We start from the raw sequence: 21,198 nt of genomic DNA, 5'->3' as shown, positions 1-21,198 counted from the left end.
TGATACTTTGAATACAAATTTTAACGCTTCAAGATCTTCGTCAGAATTCGTTAACGTTTTAATACCCTTTTTCCCTTGATCCCTCTTAGACAGTTAAAGCTGTAAAATAAAAATTAGTTTACCGTTAGTTAACGTTAGCCATTCTAATAGCCTAACGCAAATTAGATTCAAAGCGCTTTCCTCCAATAGTCGGCCAAAATTTGAAATTATTTTCAAAAACTTTGGCCAATTTAAGATTTTCAGCTATCTTTAAAAACCATTCCCTCCCCCCACCCAAAAGTTTTCAGCACTGCAAGAAATTGATACTCTGAATTCAAATTTTAACGCTTCAAGATCTTTAACAGATATAGTCAGCGTTCCAATATCCTTTTACCCTTGATCCCTCTTAAACAGTTACGGCTATAAAATAAGAATTAGTTTACCATAAGTTAACGTTTGCCATTCCAATAGCCTATCGCAAATTAGATTCAAAGCGTTTTCCTCCAATAGTCGGCCAAAAGTGTGAACTTATTTTCAAAAACTTTGGCCAGTTTAAGATTTTCATCTATCCTTAAAAACTGTCCCCCCCCCAAAATAAAACACGTTTTAAGCACTGCAAGAAATTGATACACTGAATTCAAATTTTAACGCTTCAAGATCTTTGTCAGAAATCGTTAGCGTTCCAATACCCGTTTTTCCTTGATCCTTCTTAAACAGTTACGGCTAAAAAATAAGAATTAGTTTACCATAAGTTAACGTTAGCCATTCCTATAGCCTATTGCAAATTAGATTCAAAGCGTTTTCCTCCAATAGTCGGCCAAAAGTGTGAACTTATTTTCAAAAATTTTGGCCAGTTTAAGATATTCATCTATCCTTAAAAACTGTCCCCCCCCCCAAAATAAAACACGTTTTAAGCACTGCAAAAAATTGATACACTGAATTCAAATTTTAACGCTTCAAGATCTTTGTCAGAAATCGTTAGCGTTCCAATACCCGTTTTTCCTTGATCCTTCTTAAACAGTTACGGCTAAAAAATAAGAATTAGTTTACCATAAGTTAACGTTAGCCATTCCTATAGCCTATCGCAAATTAGATTCAAAGCGTTTTCCTCCAATAGTCGGCTAAAAGTGTGAACTTATTTTCAAAAACTTTGGCCAGTTTAAGATTTTCATCTATCCTTAAAAACTGTCCCCCCCCCAAAATAAAACACGTTTTAAGCACTGCAAGAAATTGATACACTGAATTCAAATTTTAACGCTTCAAGATCTTTGTCAGAAATCGTTAGCGTTCCAATACCCGTTTTTCCTTGATCCTTCTTAAACAGTTACGGCTAAAAAATAAGAATTAGTTTACCATAAGTTAACGTTAGCCATTCCTATAGCCTATCGCAAATTAGATTCAAAGCGTTTTCCTCCAATAGTCGGCCAAAAGTGTGAACTTATTTTCAAAAACTTTGGCCAGTTTAAGATATTCAGCTATCCTCAAAAACTGTTCCCTCCCCCCAAAAAAAACACGTTTTCAGCACTGCAAGAAATTAAAACTTTGAATTAAAATTATAACGCTTCAAGATCTTAGCAAGAAATCGTTAGCGTTCTAATACCCTTTTACCCTTCGTCCCTCTTCGACACTTACGGCTGTAAAATAAAAATTAGTTTACCTTTAGTTAACGTTAGGCATTCCAATAGCCTATCGCAAATTAGATTCAAAGCGTTTTCTTACAATAGTCTTCAAAAAGTGTGAACTTATTTTCAAAAATTTTGGCCAGTTCAAGATTTTCATCTATAGTTAAAAACTGTTCCCTCCCCCCAAAATAAAACACGTTTTAAGCACTGCAAGAAATTGATACTTTGAATTCAAATTTTAACGCTTCAAGATCTTTGTCAGAAACCGTTAGCGTTCCAATACCCTTTTACATTTGATCCCTCTTAGACAGTTAAAGCTGTAAAATAAAAATTAGTTAACGTTAGCCATTCCCATAGCCTAACGCAAATTAGATTCAACGCGTTTTCTTACAATAGTCGGCAAAAAGTGTGAACTTATTTTCAAAAACTTTTGCCTGTTTAAGATCTTCAGCTTCCCTCAAAAACTAATCCGCCCCAAAAAAACACGTTTTTAGCACTGCAAGAAATTGATACTTTGAATTCAAATTTTATCGCTTCAAGATCTTAGCCAGATATCGTTAGCGTTCTAATACCCCTTTACCCTTCATTCCTCTTAGACAGTTACGGCTATAAAGTAAGAATTAGTTTACCATTAGTTAACGTTAGCCATTATAATAGCCTATCGCAAATTTGATTCCGTTTTCCTACAATAGTCGGCCAAAAGTGTGAACTTATTTTCAATAATTTTTGCCAATTTTAGATCTTCAGCCTTACCCAAAAACTGTTCACCCCCCCCCAAAAAAAACACGTTCTTAGCCCTGCAAGAAATTGATACTCTGAATTCAAATTTTAACGCTTGAAGATCTTTGTCAGATATCGATAGCGTTCCAATACCCTTTTGCCCTTGATCCCTCTTTAACACTTACGGCTATAAAAAAAGAATTAGTTTACCATTAGTTAACCTGAGCCATATAGCCTAACTCAAATTGGATTCAAAGTATTTTCCTCCAATAGTCGGCCAAAAATGTGAACTTATTTTCAAAAACTTTGGCCAGTTTAAGATATTCAGCTATCCTCAAAAACTGTTCCCCCCCCCTTCCAAAAAAATACACGTTTTAAGCACTGCAAGAAATTGATACTTTGAATTCAAATTATAACGCTTCAAGATCTTTGTCAGAAATTGTTAGCGTTCCAATACACTTTTTCCCTTGATCCTTCTTAGACAGTTAAAGCTGTAAAATAAAAATTAGTTTACCGTTACTTAACGTTAGCCATTCTGATAGCCTAACGCAAATTAGATTCAAAGCGTTTTCTTACAATAGTCTGCAAAAACTGTGAACTTATTTTCAAAAATTTTGGCCAGTTTAAGATATTCAGGTATCCTCAAAAACTGTCCCCCCCCCCAAAAGAAAAACACGTCTTTAGCACTGCACGAAATTGATACTCTGAATACAAATTTTAACGCTTCAAGATCTTTGTCAGATATAGTCAGCTTTCCAATACCCTTTTTCCCTTGATCCCTCATAGACAGTTAAAGCTGTAAAATAAAAATTAGTTTACCATTAGTTAACCTGAGCCATATAGCCTAACTCAAATTGGATTCAAAGCATTTTCCTCCAATAGTCGGCCAAAAGTGTGAACTTATTTTCAAACCCTTTAGCCAGTTTAAGATTTTCAGCCTTACTCAAAAACTGCCCCCCCCCAAAAAAAAACACGTTCATAGCACTGCAAGAAATTGATACTTTGAATACAAATTTTAACGCTTCAAGATCTTCGTCAGAATTCGTTAACGTTTTAATACCCTTTTTCCCTTGATCCCTCTTAGACAGTTAAAGCTGTAAAATAAAAATTAGTTTACCGTTAGTTAACGTTAGCCATTCTAATAGCCAAACGCAAATTAGATTCAAAGCGTTTTCCTCCAATAGTCGGCCAAAAGTGCGAACTTATTTTCAGAAATTTTGGCCAATTTAAGATTTTCAGTTTCCCTCAAAAACTGTTTCCCCCCCCCCAAAAAAAAACACGTTCTGAGACCTGCAAGAAATTGATACTTTGAATTCAAATTTTAACGCTTCAAGATCTTTGTCAGAAATCGTTAGCGTTTCAATACCCTTTTTCCCATGATCCCTCTTAGACAGTTAAAGCTGTAAAATAAAAATTAGTTTACCGTTAGTTAACGTTAGCCATTCTAATAGCCTAACGCAAATTAGATTCAAAGCGTTTTCTTACAATAGTCGGCAAAAAGTGTGAACTTATTTTCAAAAACTTTGGCCAGTTTAAGATCTTCAGTTTCCCTCAAAAACTGTTCCCCCCCCCCAAAGAAACACGTTTTTAGCACTGCAAGAAATTGATACTCTGAATTCAAATTTTAACGCTTCAAGATCTTTGTCAGAAACCGTTAGCGTTCCAATACCCTTTTACATTTGATCCCTCTTAGACAGTTAAAGCTGTAAAATAAAAATTAGTTTACCGTTAGTTAACGTTAGCCATTCCAATAGCCTAACGCAAATTAGATTCAACGCGTTTTCTTACAATAGTCCGCAAAAAGTGTGAACTTATTTTCAAAAACTTTGGCCAGTTTAAGATCTTCAGCTTCCCTCAAAAACTGTCCCCCCCCCTCAAAAAAAAGAACGTTTTCAGCACTGCAAGAAATTAAAACTTTGAATTAAAATTATAACGCTTCAAGATCTTAGCAAGAAATCGTTAGCGTTCTAATACCCTTTTACCCTTCGTCCCTCTGAGACACATACGGCTGTAAAATAAAAATTAGTTTACCTTTAGTTAACGTTAGCCATTGCAATAGCCTATCGCAAATTAGATTCAAAGCGTTTTCTTACAATAGTCTTCAAAAAGTGTGAACTTATTTTCAAAAACTTTGGCCAGCTCAAGATCTTCAGCTTCCCTCAAGAACTAATCCCCCCCCCAAAAAAAAACACGTTTTTAGCACTGCAAGAAATTGATACTTTGAATTCAAATTTTAACGCTTCAAGATCTTTGTCAGATATAGTCAGCGTTCCAATAACCTTTTTCCCTTGATCCCTCTTAAACAGTTAAAGCTGTAAAATAAAAATTAGTTTACCGTTAGTTAACGTTAGCCATTTTAATAGCTTAACGCAAATTTTAATTCAAAACGTTTTCTTACAATAGTCGGCCAAAAGGGTGAACTCATTTTTAAAAACTTCCGCCGATTTAAGATCTTCAGCTATCCTCAAAAACTGCCCCCCCCCAAAAAAAAAACACGTCTTTAGCACTGCATGAAATTGATACTCTGAATACAAATTTTAACGCTTCAAGATCTTTGTCAGATATAGTCAGCGTTCCAATACCCTTTTTCCCTTGATCCCTCTTAAACAGTTAAAGCTGTAAAATAAAAATTAGTTTACCGTTAGTTAACGTTAGCCATTCCAATAGCCTATCGCAAATTGGATTCAAAGCGTTTTCCTCTAATAGTCGGAAAAAATTTAAAATTATTTTCAAAAACTTTGACCAATTTAAGATATTCAGCTATCTTTAAAAACTATTCCCCCCCCCCAAAAAAAAAAGTTTTCAGCACTGCAAGAAGTTGATACTCTGAATTCAAATTTTAACGCTTAAAGATCTTTGTCAGAAATCGTTAGCATTCCAATACCCTTTTTCCCTTGATGCCTCTTAGACAGTTACAGCTATAAAATAAGAATGAGTTTACCGTTAGTTAACGTTAGCCAATCAAATAGCCTAACGCAAATTAAATTCCGTTTTCCTACAATAGTCGGCAAAAAGTGTGAACTAATTTTCAAAAACTTTCGCCAATTTAAGATTTTCAGTTATCCTCAAAAACTGCCCCCCCCCCAAAAAAAAACCCGTTTTTAACACTGCACGAAATTGATACTTTGAATTCAAATTTTAACGCTTCAAATTCGTAGTCAGAAATCGTTAGCGTTCCAATTCCTGTTTACACTTGATCCCTCTTTAACAGTTACGGCTATAAAGTAATTAGTTTACCATTTGTTAACGTTAGCCATTCTAAAAGCCTATCGCAAATTAGATTCCGTTTTTCTACAATAGTCTATAAACTTATTTTCAATAATTTTTGCGAATTTAAGATCTTTTTCCGTCCTCAAAAACAGTTCCCCCCCCCCCCCAAAAAAAAAGTTTTTATCACTGCAAGAAATTGATACTCGGAAGTCAAATTTAAAACGCTTCAAGATCTTTGTCAAAAATCATTAGCGTTCCAATACCCGTTTACACTTGATCCCTCTTAAATAGGTACGGCTATAAAATAAGACTTTATTTACCATTAGTTAACCTGAGCCATATGGCCTAACGCAAATTAGATTCAAAGCGCTTTCCTCCAATAGTCTTCCAAAAGTGTGAACTTACTTTCAAAAACTTAGGCCAGTTTAAGATCTTAAGCTATCCTCAAAAACTGTTCCCCCCCCCCCAAAAAAAAACACATTTTTAGCACTGCAAGAAATTGATACTTTGAATTCAAATTTTAACGCTTCAAGATCTTTGTCAGAAATCGTTAGCGTTCAAATACCCTTTTTCCCTTCATCCCTCTTAGACAGTTACGGCTATAAAATAAGAATTAGTTTTCCGTTAGTTAACGTTAGCCATTCTAATAGCCTAACGCAAATTAGATTCAAAGCGTTTTCCTCCAATAGTCGGCCAAAATTTGAAATTATTTTCAAAAACTGTGGCCAATTTAAGATTTTCAGCTATCTTTAAAAACTTCTCCCCCCCCCCCAAAGAAAAACGTTTTCAGCACTGCAAGAAATTGATACTCTGATTTCAAATTTTAACGCTTCAAGATCTTTAACAGATATAGTCAGCGTTCCAATACACTTTTACCCTTGATCCCTCTTAAACAGTTACGGCTATAAAGAATTAGTTTACCAATAGTTCACGTTAGCCATTCTAATAGCCTTACGCCAATTAGATTCCGTTTTCTTCCAATAGGCGGCCAAAAGTGTGAACTTATTTTCAAAAACTTCCGCCTATTTAAGATCTTCAGCCGTCCTCAAAACTGGTCCCCCCCAACCCAAACAAAAACCACGTTTTTAGCGCTGCATGAAATTGATAGTCTGAATTCAAATTTTAACGCTTCAAGATCTTTGTCAGAAATCGTTAGCGTTCCTATACCCTTTTACCCTTCATCCCACTTAGACAGTTACGGCTAGAAAATAAGAATTAGTTAACGTTAGGCATCCCAATAGCCTATCGCAAATTAGATTCAAAGCGTTTTCCTCCAATAGTCGGCAAAAAGTGTAAACTTAAATTGGCCAAAATTTTTGAAAATAAGATTTTCAGCTATCCTCAAAAACTGTTTCCCCCCCCCCTTAAAAAAACACGTTTTTAGCACTGCAAAAAATTGATACTCTGAATTCAAATTTTAACGCTTCAAAATCTCTGTCAGAAATCGTTAGCGTTCCAATACCTTTTTACACTTGATCCCTCTTTAACAGTTAAAGCTGTAAAATAAAAATTAGTTTACCGTTAGTTAACGTTAGCCATTATAATAGCTTAACGCAAATTAGATTCCGTTTTCTTCCAATAGTCGGCCAAAAGTGTAAACTTATTTTCAATAATGTTTACCAATTTAAGATCTTCAGCTTCCCTCCAAAACTGTTCCCACCCCCCGAAAAAAAACACGTTCTTAGCACTGCAAGAAATTCATACTCTGAATTCAAATTTTAACGCTTCAAGATCTTTGACAGAGATCGTTAACGTTTCTATACCCTTTTTCCCTTGATCCCTCTTAAACAGTTAAAGCTGTAAAATAAAAATTAGTTTACCGTTAGTTAACGTTAGTCATTCTAATAGCCTAACGCAAATTAGATTCAAAGCGTTTTCTTCCAATAGACAGCCAAAAGCGTGAACTTATTTTCAAAAACTTTCGCCAGTTCAAGATCTTCAGCTATCCTCAAAAACTGATCCTCCCCCAAAAAAACACGTTTTTAGCACTGCAAGAAATTGATACTCTGAATTCAAATTTAAGCGCTTCAAGATCTTAGTCAGAAATCGTGAGCGTTCTAATACACTTGATACCTCTTAAACAGTTACGGCTATAAAATAATTAGTTTACCATTTGTTAACGTTAGCCATTCTAATAGCCTAAATTAAATTTAGATTCAAAGCGCTTTCCTCCAATAGTCGGCCAAAAGTGTGAACTTATTTTCAAAACCTTTCGCCAATTTAAGCTCAACTTAAGTAGTCTTTTGCTTATAAAATTTTTTTATTATCCCAATTTCGTTTGCTCAAATTATTATACTGTTACATATTCCTCCTGTAATGATTCATAAATAAATAAAAAATTCAATCGTTAAGAAGTTTTACTTTTCTTTCCCGAAAAGTTTTAATTTCATATCAAATTGTTTGCCTATTGTGAATAAGCATAACACCACGATATGTTACATTACCTCGATACCATAATAATTTTAGTTTAAAAAGGGTTTGAAAATTTTTGATCCATAACACTGAAATTTAACTTGCCATCGCACATTAGCCCACTAAAAAGTGTAGTAACCCATCACCTACCGACTTGTTATGACTATAGTCACTTTTTTAACATTTAGTTAAATTTTACGATAGATCCCGATACTTTAAATACTGCCCAAGACTTGCCAGCCTGTTGAAGATTATAGTTTCGTGTACCTACAGATTTAATTAATGTTTAATAGTTCAGCGTCCTCCCTTCCCCCAATAAAAAAGCGCTTCATCTTATTGTGAACGAAAACATCAAAGTTAATTTCATGTCTTAAATTGTTAGCCCACAAAAATATTTGTAACAATTTTATCTGCAATCCTTAGTTAAATAGATATTTTATTACTTATAAGTATCTGATTTCTAAGGTTTGTGTGTCCCTGAGAGTCTAGCTACGCTACTGAGACTACCGTCAGCAAACTGAATATGTTTGTTAATCCACACTCCAAGAGCAATTATCTAAATAAAAATAAAGTAAAATGAATGACTCATTGAGCTAGAACCCCAAATTTGAAATACTGTCCCGTTATTATCCCAACGCCCTCTGAAAAAAGTAATCTATTACAGATTTTAGCAAACTTTTTGAGCTTTAATCTTGAAACTCAAAACTTAGCAGCAAGACATGCTTATGATGAGGAAGCTTCCAAAACGTACCAATTTTTTTGCTGGAAGAAATGCCGTACCTTATGACGTGTACTATAACAGTGAATGTTGATTTTAATAGTAATTTGTCATTTGGGCGATAGAAATTTTGCTGGTCTCACACCCTTATTAGCCCTAACTTGTAAGATAAGGCGTTCTGTTGTAAAAGTCTTTTATTATATGTGATATCTAACTTCAACCATTTTTTCTTCTTTTTTTTTAATTAAAAATCTTCCGCTTTCAAAAACTCAAATTAAATGAAAGAAAAATGGGAGAAAAAGGTACTAAACACATGTCTCGGTGAATTATTTAGCTTAAAAAAATTATTGGATACTGTAGAATATTTTCAACAGTACGGATGGCAGGCAAAATATATTTATTGCTACATATATATGTGAAGACGGAACAAATATTTTACTTAGCCAAATTTAATGCTGAATAAAATAATATATCGCAGCCAATATTGTAAAGTTTTAGCTAGATGAGAATAAAATAAAATGCCTTTTGACGTCATAGATAACACTGAATGCTGATTTTAATAGTAATTTGACATTTGGGAAAATAACTATATGATTTTATGGATTATACTAATAGGAATAGATATATGCTCAACAAAAAGTTGCATTCTTTTTTTAATGCATGGCTGTAACTTTAAAACGCCCGGTGGCTGAGCGGTAGCGCTTCGCGCTGTCGTGCCACAGGTCCCTGGTTCGATCCTCGGGACGGGCAAGGTTGACTCAGCCTTTCATCCCTTCAGTGGGTCGATAAATGAGTACCAAGCATGCTTGGGAACTAAACACTGGGGGTTCCGCGTTCGGCTGACCACCTGACCGGAACATCTGCTCCTGCACCCCAGAGCCCAAGGTCAAGAAAACTGAGATGGGCACAGTAGGCCTTGGCCCTCTATGGGCTGTCGCGCCACTGAGTTTAGTTTGTAACTTTAAAAGTGTCGATCGAATTTTTCTTTTGTTACGAAGAGTATTACTTAGCCATTAGTCGTACTTACATTGCTTTATAAAAATAAGGAGTTAAAATTGTAAGAAAGAAACGATATTCGTTTATCACTTTTTCGTATTGGTACCAGAAATTAGTATAAACCTTTTTTGTAGTATTATTGCTCACTTAAATACCAAAAAAAAATTTTTTTTCTCTGAAAATTTCTTTGCCGTAATAGCTGAAGGGCATAGTAATTTTTTAACTCGATTTATGCATACAATTTTTTAATCTTTAATATCAGGGTTTTGACGGTGGCCTGGAAATTAGTTGTAATAGCGGTATTCACTCAATAAACCCAACTAGCTGGGCCTGATTATCGCCTAGGCCCAATAGGCATGAGCCTAGGGCCCACAATTTCTGAGGGACCTCAAAAATTAGTAAAAAATCTAATGAAAGATGGGCTAGCTTTGGGTTGTTTTAAGTATTAAATAAAAAATAATTACAGCTTACAATAAAAAATAATTCAGCTAATCAATGACTTTTAGCAAAAATCACTTTTAATAGTTTGTGTCACCAAACTATTTTTATTTAGACATAACATCAATTTGTTGTTTTATATTTTGCAATAATTTATTGATAGGTAAACTTTATCTTAGAAAAATAATATTCAAGTGTCTGCTTTCAAAATTTTTCAGAATGTGTCTCTTGAATCACGCAATTCAATAGATTCTTTTTTATTGCTAGGACTGCTCTTCAGTAATTTAATTTCAAAATATTTTGCAAGGGAAATTTGTCTTGATCGGTCCCTGCCAACTAGTTAGATCAAGTTTTCACTGTATGTCATTTCATTATCTTTCTATCGTTTTTTTGCGTTATGCAGCTCCATTTAAAAATGCCTCTACAATCATTGATATAAGAACCGCAATGCGTAAAAATCTGATTTTATGTTTAAAAAATGTTTAGATTAATTATTCTATTTTACATTTTGTTTTTAAAATTATTTGTTTGAGAATTTTGCTGGTCTCACACCCTTATAAACCCTAATTTCCGCAATGAGACACTTATAGTCAATGTTGTAAAAGTCTTTTATTGTATGTCATAGCTAACTTGAGCAATTTTTTTTTTTGTAGTTAAGAAACTACCGTTGCAAAAACTGAAATTAAATGACAGAAAAATGAGGGGAAAAATATTACAAATATGTCTCGGTGAATTATATTAAGCTTAAAAAATTATTGGACACTAGAATATTTATAGTGACAAATTGAGCCTGCGACAAATTGTCGTTGCGACGAAATGTGCCAGTGATGATTTGTGCGAGCGACGAATTTCACGACGCATTGTCTGTCCTATGGCGAATTGAGGCGACGCACGTTTTCTCACTAAAAGTACAAACATAGTAAGTTCTAATATCCCATTTCTATTTGGCACAGCAATCGGGCAATTTACAGTAAAGAGAGCAGTTCACAAAATTAGGTTTTGAAATATTTGTTCATGCATTCATTAAGAATACGTTTCAGGAAATTACCGGACTGAAAGTTTAGATTTTTATTTTATATAATTAATAAAATAAATCTTGATGACACATATCGTCATGCAATTTTTAGATTTCTGCCTTTTTTTTCTTTCAGATTTCCGCTAGGAATGTGGATAAATACTTCAATCAAAATTGCCTGCCCTACCAAGTAAAGATCCTTTCGATATCGCAGATAAGACTGAATTTACAGTCTATTTCTTCTTTTTTATTTTCCTGTAGGCTAAATATTTTAGGATCGGCATTGAACTGTTAACAACTAACAATGTTCAACTTCGTAGTCCTATAATAATAAACCCAACCCAGAAGACAAGATGAAGCACTTAGACTAACTAGACTTCGTGGAAGGCCTGCTGGTGAAATGTATTCGTATTTGCGTCATATAGAGAATAAAATCCCGAAAAATTCCACGGTTAAACAGATGGCAGCTCCTAACCCATGTGGATATATTAACTCTATCGAGGATACTTTACTGTACTGATACAACTACTATCTACCACAGCACTATAGAAAGCGGAAGCCTTGAACTTTAATTTGTATCTATGAGATTTTACAATGCTATATGTATTATACGAAATATATCATTGAGAGACTTTAATCCATTATACCATCCACTGCTCTCCGGTAGGCATTTTATAATAGATGTGGAACACTTTTGAATTATTAACTTTATAAAATTACTACTGTTATATTGAACAAAACTCAACACCAGCCAGGGTCTGAATAGTTGCATTCTTCTATTTTTACATTTTGATAAAGGTCAGATAATAATAACGTCAATACTCAGATAAAATAATTGTAATTACGTCAAAAATTTTTATGTACTATTTATGTAAGTAAAATTTATGGGTTGTGTGTGTCTTTATTCCCCTGACCAAGATTACAATGGACGACTGTCTTAGGAAAAATTATTTAGGTAAGATTTTTGTTAAATTTTAATAGATCAAACTATTGCTTTGTTCGGAAACATTTCGATTTCCAAATTAATTATAATAAAGATGTTGCAAGTAATTTTAGTCATTACACGTATACAGAAAACTATTATTATTTTATTTTTATACAATTTATAACATTTCAAATCAATTCCTTTCCTAATGATACCAAAAAGTTTTGCTAGACCATTTTTTTTCCATAAACTAAATGCAGCCTACTTTTGCCATGCCATCCTCTACAATAAAATAATCGAATAGTTTGAATCAAAATCACTAGCACAAAAACATGATGCATTGAGTGTTTTTAAAAAGGGCTTAATTTTCCCCTTTCGAAAATAATTTTTTCATTACCTTGTCGATTTTCGCCACGTATTATGCAAAAGCGTGCTTTTCACATTGTACACACATCAACGTTTTTAAAAATTAATTCGGTCCGCAGCGCTTAGAAAAGCTCCAATCATTTTACACCTTTGATAAATGTACTTTGGATTCCGCAGGTGCAACTACCGAGCTGGGTTCGGTAAGGTTATTTTACCAGATATTCTCAATTTCAGGCTTCATTTTCCACCATTAGATATCGAACCGAAAAAACTCTTGATCATTTTATAGTCGCTAATGTAATCAAGTATCTATAGAGCCTTGTCAGAAACAATTGCTTAAAATCTCGTTCAGCATATAGAATCTAAATATGATGATCATGAAATGTAGGCAGTTTTTATTATGCAAATATTAGAGAAGATGGGATAGTTTAATATTTTTATCGTAAATATATATAATATACTGAAAAATTTTTTTTAATTTTTAGATGGTAATATTATTAATTCAACAATAAACATAAAATCTATTTTAATAAACATACATAGTGGTGTAGCATAGAATCAACACCTCCTAGAAAAGTGCAGGCCTCAGCACGGGTTACCATAAATATCCTTTAGTAGTCCAAACGTAATGACATATTTCATATTTTCAACCACTGCGCAGCTTAGTACCCCGAACGTAATGACATCTTTCTTATATTTCATCTACTGCGCAGTTAACTTCGTCACATCGGACTACTAAATTGATCCGTGTTAAGGCCTTCAGACTTCTAGGAGGTGTTGATAAAATCCCCCACGAAATAAACTAATTCATGAATTATTATAATAACTTTAACAACATAATCTAGTTCTTGTTTTCTAATTCCTGCCGCACAATAGTAACAGCATTCAATGAGTAAAGAGGCCAAATATTCTAAAATCGAAAACTTTAAATTAATTTATTTTCTTTATTATTGACGTCATTTTAATAAGCAACGCATGTATTTATAGGAAAAGATATAATTCTTACTGAAGAATTGAGTTGAATCAAACATACTTCTTAAATCATAATGAATCAAAATAAGAATCTCTTTATCATCTAGAACAGTGTTTCCCAACCTTTTTTGTACCATGCCCCACCTAAGCCTTTCTAAAATTCTTATGCCCCCCTATGTAATATATACATAATTTTTAATATTAAAAAATCGAATTGTTCACCTAAGAAACTTAGGAAATTGTTAGCGAAACAAAGTAAATTTTCAGAACATATAATGAAAAATTCAAATTCGAAATAATTTTAATACCGTAAACCGGGGCGAGTCTACCCATTTTTTCAGTTTGTCAACTTTCAAGTGGTTAAACTTTTCCAAATATTAAAGAAAGAAGGCTTTTAATAGGTGTTTCGGAATCGCTATTTATCCCTCTTTAAAGCTGTGAAATCGATTTTAGAAAATATTAACAGTTAACGCTGACAAATCTCTCGTATGGAGCGAGTCCACCCATTCTACTAAAATGAATGTTAACATTGTAAATAAGCAAATTTTACTATTAAATTGTTATTTTAGTTACTATATAGGATATCTATGAAGTAAAATTCATTACTTTATTATATATTCCATTTCTTTATTCATAAAATAACACAAATCGAGTATTTGATCGATTATCACATTTTGATCACAGTTTTGTTTTTATAATCAATAGCATTATAAAAAAAAAAAATTCTGATTATTGTTGATAAAAATAAATTAATATTGTTATTGTTTGGCTTTTATCCTTTGGATAGCTTTTTTCATCTCAGGTGGCTTTTTTTTGTAACATTTAAATCCATTTGTTTTGCGAATATAATTTCGAACTATCTGTACTAACTATAAATAATAATTTATTTAACTTGCATTAAATAAAAAAAGTTTATTTTGTTATATAAAAATTGAAAAAATAGGTAAAATAAACATATTTTATATTTACATTCAAATGTAACCTATAAATTTATCAATGCAGAATTTAATAATATACTCAAATTCATTTAAAATGACTTAATTTTAATATAAACAAAGTTCTAAATTATATTATTATGCTTTATTAAAACTAAATACGAATGGGTAGACTCGCCCCGCGAATTCTGGCTTTTTGTTTACAACAGCAAAACCTAAGTTCTTTTTGTTTTTTTTTTCATATAAAATTAATGTAATTTTAGTCTTAGATAAGTTTATCACTTAACCAAAGTGAAAATAGTAATAATAATAATAATATACTTACGGAGCACCAACTAAAAGTTTGCTGATTTTCAATTCAAATCTCTCAAAAGACACCAAATAAATAAAAACGGATCAAACTACTACATCGCCATCTTCCTTAGAGTCTGAACTAAGTCCTCCGTCGGTAAAAAATTTTTTATTTGCAATTTAAAATAGTGAAAATTAAATAAAACTAAAATGGGTAAACTCGCCCCGGTTTACGGTAAAGATTTTTCTATAGTAATTTAATATTTTAATTTAGTGAGATTCTTGCCCTTGGTACTTGCAGCACGTAGATTTTATCTTAGGTTCCAATTTAGTTAGCTTCATTTTCAAGTCTCCCCGTTGTGTTATATCCAGACGATTTCTTTTTTTTTTTTGCCAATAAAATCATTTACAGCACTAAATCCACATTCAGCTAAATATGAAGATGTAATCGGTAACAATAGTGTTCTTACACATTTGATTGAATTTTGGGTATTTGTTTTCTGTTTCCTCACGTAGCCATGCCATCACTCCTTTCATATTAAATTAAGTTTTAACTCACTCATCATTTTGCATTTCTGCAAGTTCTTGATAGATCAGACAGATACACTAACAAGGATTACAACATTCATGTGGGAAAATAAATTTTTTTTTAATCAGAATATCTTTCTTTCAAAACAGCCAATAGAATTTTCAGATGATAGACAATAACAAGTAAAGCGATATCATTTGCTTCACATTTTTAGAGCCAATGAAACTGTTCAAAGTTTTTGTTGTTTATATATATTTCTGACATAACTCAATGAGGGTAATGAAGCCAAATATCTTCGCTTTTGCAGCAGCAAGAGTTTTATTTGTTCCATAGATGTTTCTTATTTAATGTATTCAGTTTTTCAAAGATATTGGCCAAATAACTCCCAAATGCTTTACCATCGACTGTAAACAGATACTTCATTTAAGGTTTGTCGCTTAAAAATTCCATAAGTCACATAATATTTATTGACAGCAATTATTTCAGAATTTGCCTTTTTCTTTCGATTTTGTCACCGAAATCTCGCATTGCATTTAAATGGCCCAGAGCAAAAGGTTTTAAACTCATGTCGAGTACTAGAGTAATAAATTAGTAAACAGTCTCTTAGGTAATCCAACTTTTAATAGGTTTCGTTAGAGCATAACAGGTTATTAAACTGTGTGAAATAATTTAAATAGTGCAAAAGGGAGATAATTTCTTTTACTATAATTCTATACTTAATAGTATCTACATCAAATATTTCAGGCAAAAAAAGAAATATTTTTTTGAATTAATAAAAATTTCTTGTGTGAAAGATGATCAATCATCTTTGATTTGAATGCATCCAAGTTAAAACGAGATAGCAATGTAAATAACCCATCTTTATACAAATACTCCTATGTCTGCTAAAAACATATTTAATTTAATTTTAGAACAGCCGACCTAGGATTATTGCAACCACGATTCATTCATTATAATTTGACAAATGGATTACTACACAACTTTTTTTACCTTTGTTTATTCTGAGTTTTAATATTAAAAACCCAAATTGAATAATTATTTCTATTCAGCAGATGCGTTCCAGGAAAATGCTAACATGAGCTTTTTTAGGAAAATCCGATAATTTTTAAAGAACAATATAGTGATATCGCTGTTCATTAGTGCTTCAGGATATAGAATTATCCCTGAAACATGTGATTGCTTGCATAAAAACAATGGTGATTTTTACCAAAAAAAATTATTATATACATTATAAGCGTCGTCGTACAGCTGATCCGATTGTAATTTTAAACTGCGAAGCCTTGTAATTTTGTACCCAATCCAGGAGGCAAAGAAACTTCTGTATCAAGAATTGACGAAAAATTTTCCCTCATGGAGGACTTTTTGATGGAATTTAACCGCATTTGCGTTACATGGAGAAGTAATCTATGGCTTCCATTTCATCAAGGTGATTCTAATGCAAGGTCCGTCTACTGAGGATATTTTACGTCGAGCACTGTGGTCGGGGTAGATTTTTTTATCGACCAGCTGTGGGATTTGAACCAGGTTCCAAAAGAAGGTATACACCTTAAGCCACCTCGACTCTGCTAAATATATAAGAATTTTTTTTTTCTTTCGAGTAAAACTTGAAAACTATGGTGACATATTTTAATTTAGTCCTCTCTACAATTGAACTCACGCGACACTTAGGCGTTTAATACATTAATCATCCTCTTCAATTATTATCCAGATTTCGATAGAATGATGCTTCATTCTTCACTTAATTAAATCGCGTATCCGAATTCGGAGAGGTTTTTTCAGACAGTATATTTCAAGAATTAGATCCTCGTTTATAGTTCCGAATAAACAAACTGAAATGTTTCAGTGTGAACAGTCCCTTAGGGAGAAGATTTTGTATGTGTGACCACGTCTTGCAGTGGACTGGTCGTTAAGATACGGTTCACAGCAGATCACCGAAGTCAAGCATGTGGGTGGGTGACCACTTGGATCACTCTGCGTAAGGACCCAGTTAATATGTACAACCACAAAGTGCTCATCTTCGCATACGGGTCGTCGGGTTACCGAAGCGGTGACATTCCCGCTGCAGAGGATTAATTAAAATTGTGGCATGTCTTCGGATCATTCTCAGGGATGCTTCCCAGACCTTCGCCAATAGCCCATCGTGCAGCTCCTGTGCGAAGTTAAAAAAATACCCACCTACTGACTCTCGCACCTCTGCTCTGCCCGACATGCATCAATCAATCGAATCGTATGTCTTGCGAGCCAATCCAAGAGAAGAAGACGAGACTGTTGGGTAAGTTTTCCGCAGGAAAATTCTTTATCAAATTCACACTCTCTCTCTACACCATGAACCATGTCCAAACGAAATGCTTTGTCCTGGTGAATAGATTAATCCACGCAAATCTTTCTTACTTGCTTGACGTAATTTCGAGCATTAAAAATGGAACATAAATAAATTTAACCAATCAGGATCTCATTCGCCTCTTCTAGTTTTCATCTGCGAATTCCTCGCATAAAGCAAAAGTAGTCGCTAGAGAAATTGCGAATGGTGTGAAACGTTTTTGATTTATTTGAACTAAAATAGGTAGTAGAAAGCGTCATTGTGAAAGACGGAACAATTGATAGTAAATAAACATCCACATCATTTTTGTTGGATAGTTGTTGTTTGTTTGTCTGAGAAGAAACCAAAGAATAACTTCGCGACATATGATACGTCAGAAATAAAGGTTGAACTTGTGTTTTTTTTTCTCTCTATTTTTAAGTGAAATATTTAAGAAGTAGGTATTATTTATTTATGAGTCTGATGAATTGCTGTTCAGCTTGAAATTTCGGCTTATATTTTGTAAGATAGATAACTTTTTAAATATATGTTTTTTTGTTCAGCTAGTTGAGTGATACAGCCTGTCATAGTAGCCTTCTAAATTGTTTAGTTTTCTTCCAATTAAAAATTTATTTCATGGTTTGTTTTTGCATATTTCAGCTTTATTTTTGTCGTAAAATAAATTTACGGAAAGCTAAGAATCTTCCATACTGGAGCAGTTAAAATTCACATCTATGAATATTGTAATTACAGTTTTTCTTCTGCTTCATATATTTTTTTTAAATAAAATTTCACTCCTAGTTTTATAAAAATTTTCCTTATTAAGAAAATTTAAGATCAAGTAAACTCCAAAAAAATAAGAGTCCAGCTCAAATTGCTTTTTAAACTGAGGAGAGTATAGTTTATAGTAAAGTAGGCACTATTGGCAAACTTAACCTTTAAGCAATTAACCTTTAATTTATAGTACAATGTGTAATGTTCTATCCCTGTAAAATTGTTTATTATGTTATTAAAATGGGTGGCAACAAGCAAATACAAATTTAAAGAAAAGAATTTAATCAGGAAGAACATTGAAACTCTTAATTATATTTATAAAATCTTAAACTAGGCATGCTAGATGATAATAGAAATAAAAACCAACCAGGCTCACTTATTGGTAGATGTTAGCTCCCGTCTTTTTTGTTGTAAATTTTCATTATTCTGCTTCGTCTATCTGTCCCTCTTTTTATTCATTAGAAATATTAGTAAAATTGTGTTCATTAATTTGAAAATAGTGGAAAATTTTATCACAGTTATTTATAAGTGTTTGGTAATTATTAAAAATTTAAAAGCATTCAACTTTATTACGAACTATTTTTTTGTTTATTTCAGTCTTGCTGCTTTTGGGTACTAACAACTATTGTATCATATTGCTACACTTATTTTGTTTTCATTATGGATTGTGACTATGCAGATAACGAATGACGAGAATTCATTCTCATGGTTAATTTAATTGTGCTAATGTCCATGGACTTTGACTAAGAATAAATACATTGGGGAGATTTCTGTATCTTGATCTGTGGCAGAATGATGGCCAAGTCTTGGCAATTTCAGGGCAGACTCTCTCAAAAAACTGTAGAAAACATCACAGAAAGGGACCAACTTGAAATATGTAACTCGTAGCCATTCCTGGGCAAACCTCTACTTTTTTTTTTTAAATATTTCCACTAAAAATCATTTACGCCTTTGTTGTTGGTGCAGTGTTGTCAGATTGGGCTACTTTTAAAAGTTCCGCTACTTTTTTGGGCTACTCATTATTTTTTAAACGCTACAAATCTTAAAAATGAGCTACTTTCTTATAGAAATACTTCTTGAAAACATTCTTCCTTTCACATTATAAAATGATTCTGAAAAGTCTGCAGTTCCTTTATCTTTTTTAAAAAAAGAATTTTTTTTTCTTCCTGAAATTGCATCAGCTTTAGTTTTAGATTCTTGATTTGTTTTGATGCGCAGTTTAAATCTCTCCATATCTGTTCTTCAAATCATAGGCTCGTGAAATCGCAAAGATATAGGGTAAACTAACCAGTGAAGGAACACTTAAGCTTCGCTTGCCTTTTAAAAAATCATATTAATTTCAAAATTCGTAATTTTAGTTAAATGACAGTGTCAACATATTTGCTACTAATTACAAATTATGTAAAAAAACTTGTAGAGAACTTACATAATATAGTTTTAAAGTTTTGGAGGTTCAAATAACAAGTAGTAAGAAGACCAAGTGAAGGAACACTTAATTTTGGTTATTAATTAATTCTCTTTATGATTTTATAAGCCATACAAAGATTTAAAAACAAGCCTTTTCTTGAAATTATAACATATAAGTACTTGGAAAATTTTTTTTTTTTTTTGTAATCATGAATTGAAAATTAAAGTGTCAACATATTAATACATACTGTTCATTCACAGGGAAATCTATGCTCAGTAAAGGAACATGCCTGTTCCCTCACTGGTTAGAAGTTGTTTTTCGTATTTTTAACATACTTTTGATGCGGAACATCATTAAAGGTACAAGAAAATTAAAGTTTGTCTTTTATTTTCATTAACTTAGAAAAAAAAACAGTAAAGGAACACTAATACAAACACTCACCTTATAATTTTTTCAAAGAAACAAGGTGTTGCAGAGATAACAAATTCAAAATTTTTCCAGAGAAATCTATTTGACCAGGTAATCCAAAACATTGCTAGATGACTTTCTATTGTTTGACAGTAAGCTATTGTTACCAATCAATCTAAAGAAAAACTTTTAAATTCTTATTTTTAATCAATATATATGAAATGTTCCTTCACTGGTTGGTTTACCCTATATGAAAAAATGCACGGCGAATATGATGGGGAAACCCTTATTAATCGTTCACCTTCTGGAAAAATCACATGACCTTTAATCTAAGTTAAAACAAAATATTAAATTTGACGAAATTTTCAAAGCAATGCATTGAGATTTAACCTATTTTTTTTAAATTTATTATGTATATATATATAACGTAGCTTTTTTGGGCTACAAAATGTTTGAATCCGCTACTTTTGGAGCTCCCATTTGCTACTTTTCAATCTTAAATTCTGCCAACACTGAAGAGTAGTATTAGGAAAAATGATGGCGATTGAAAATGCATGACGTACATACAAAACGTTCCATGTAAAATCATTAATGTTCGACCTTTGCTGGTCAATACTTTGCTGGTTATTGCTTGTTATAAATTAAATATTAAGTTTATCGTTAGTTACAGTCCACTGTTTTTATTTTGGATGATATATCACACACTGACTCGATTCCGAAGTTATCGAATGCGCACATCAATAAAATTCTGAAAATTTCATTACTATAGTTAAAGGAAAAGCAAAAAAACAGAGAGTTGTTACGACTCTCTTACGTAAGCTGGAGTATATAATTTATTTTTGTCTATAAGGCCAAAATTACTAAAAACATGCTTAAGTTAACAGTTCGAAGTTATTAACATGGATAGGGAAAAAAAAACACTAGATATTACGAAACAATATAAATTTCATGACAATTGTTGCAAAATGTACTGAATATTTTACACATAGGGGATATTAGGGATTCAAAATAGAAAAATAGCAATATTTTTTAATTATGATTAGCATTAAATGAACTTAAAATGTTATGAATTATGTTTACTCGTAATTTTGAATAGTAATAATTCATCAAAGTTAACTGATTTTTACAAATGTGGCTCGCTTCATTATGCATATGTATCTAAATATTCAAGCAAACAATAA

At 32.4% G+C, this 21,198-nt stretch overlaps 1 long non-coding RNA gene across 1 annotated transcript in view; it reads left to right on the top strand.

Annotated features, from left to right (window-relative positions):
* LOC147802122 (uncharacterized) overlaps window positions 1-12,407 on the top strand; it is a 40,042-nt gene extending 27,635 nt beyond the window's left edge. The window contains exon 3 of the long non-coding RNA XR_015429837.1: window positions 11,247-12,407. This is a non-coding gene — a long non-coding RNA (uncharacterized LOC147802122). The remainder of the gene's footprint in view (window positions 1-11,246) is intronic.
* Window positions 12,408-21,198: the final 8,791 nt, after the last annotated feature.

Source organism: Parasteatoda tepidariorum, chromosome 10 (genome assembly GCF_982258835.1).
Source record: "Parasteatoda tepidariorum strain Cologne lab strain chromosome 10, Ptep-v5.0, whole genome shotgun sequence".
In the NCBI taxonomy this organism is placed as follows: domain Eukaryota; kingdom Metazoa; phylum Arthropoda; class Arachnida; order Araneae; family Theridiidae; genus Parasteatoda; species Parasteatoda tepidariorum.
This window is presented reverse-complemented; position numbering and strand designations above follow the sequence as displayed.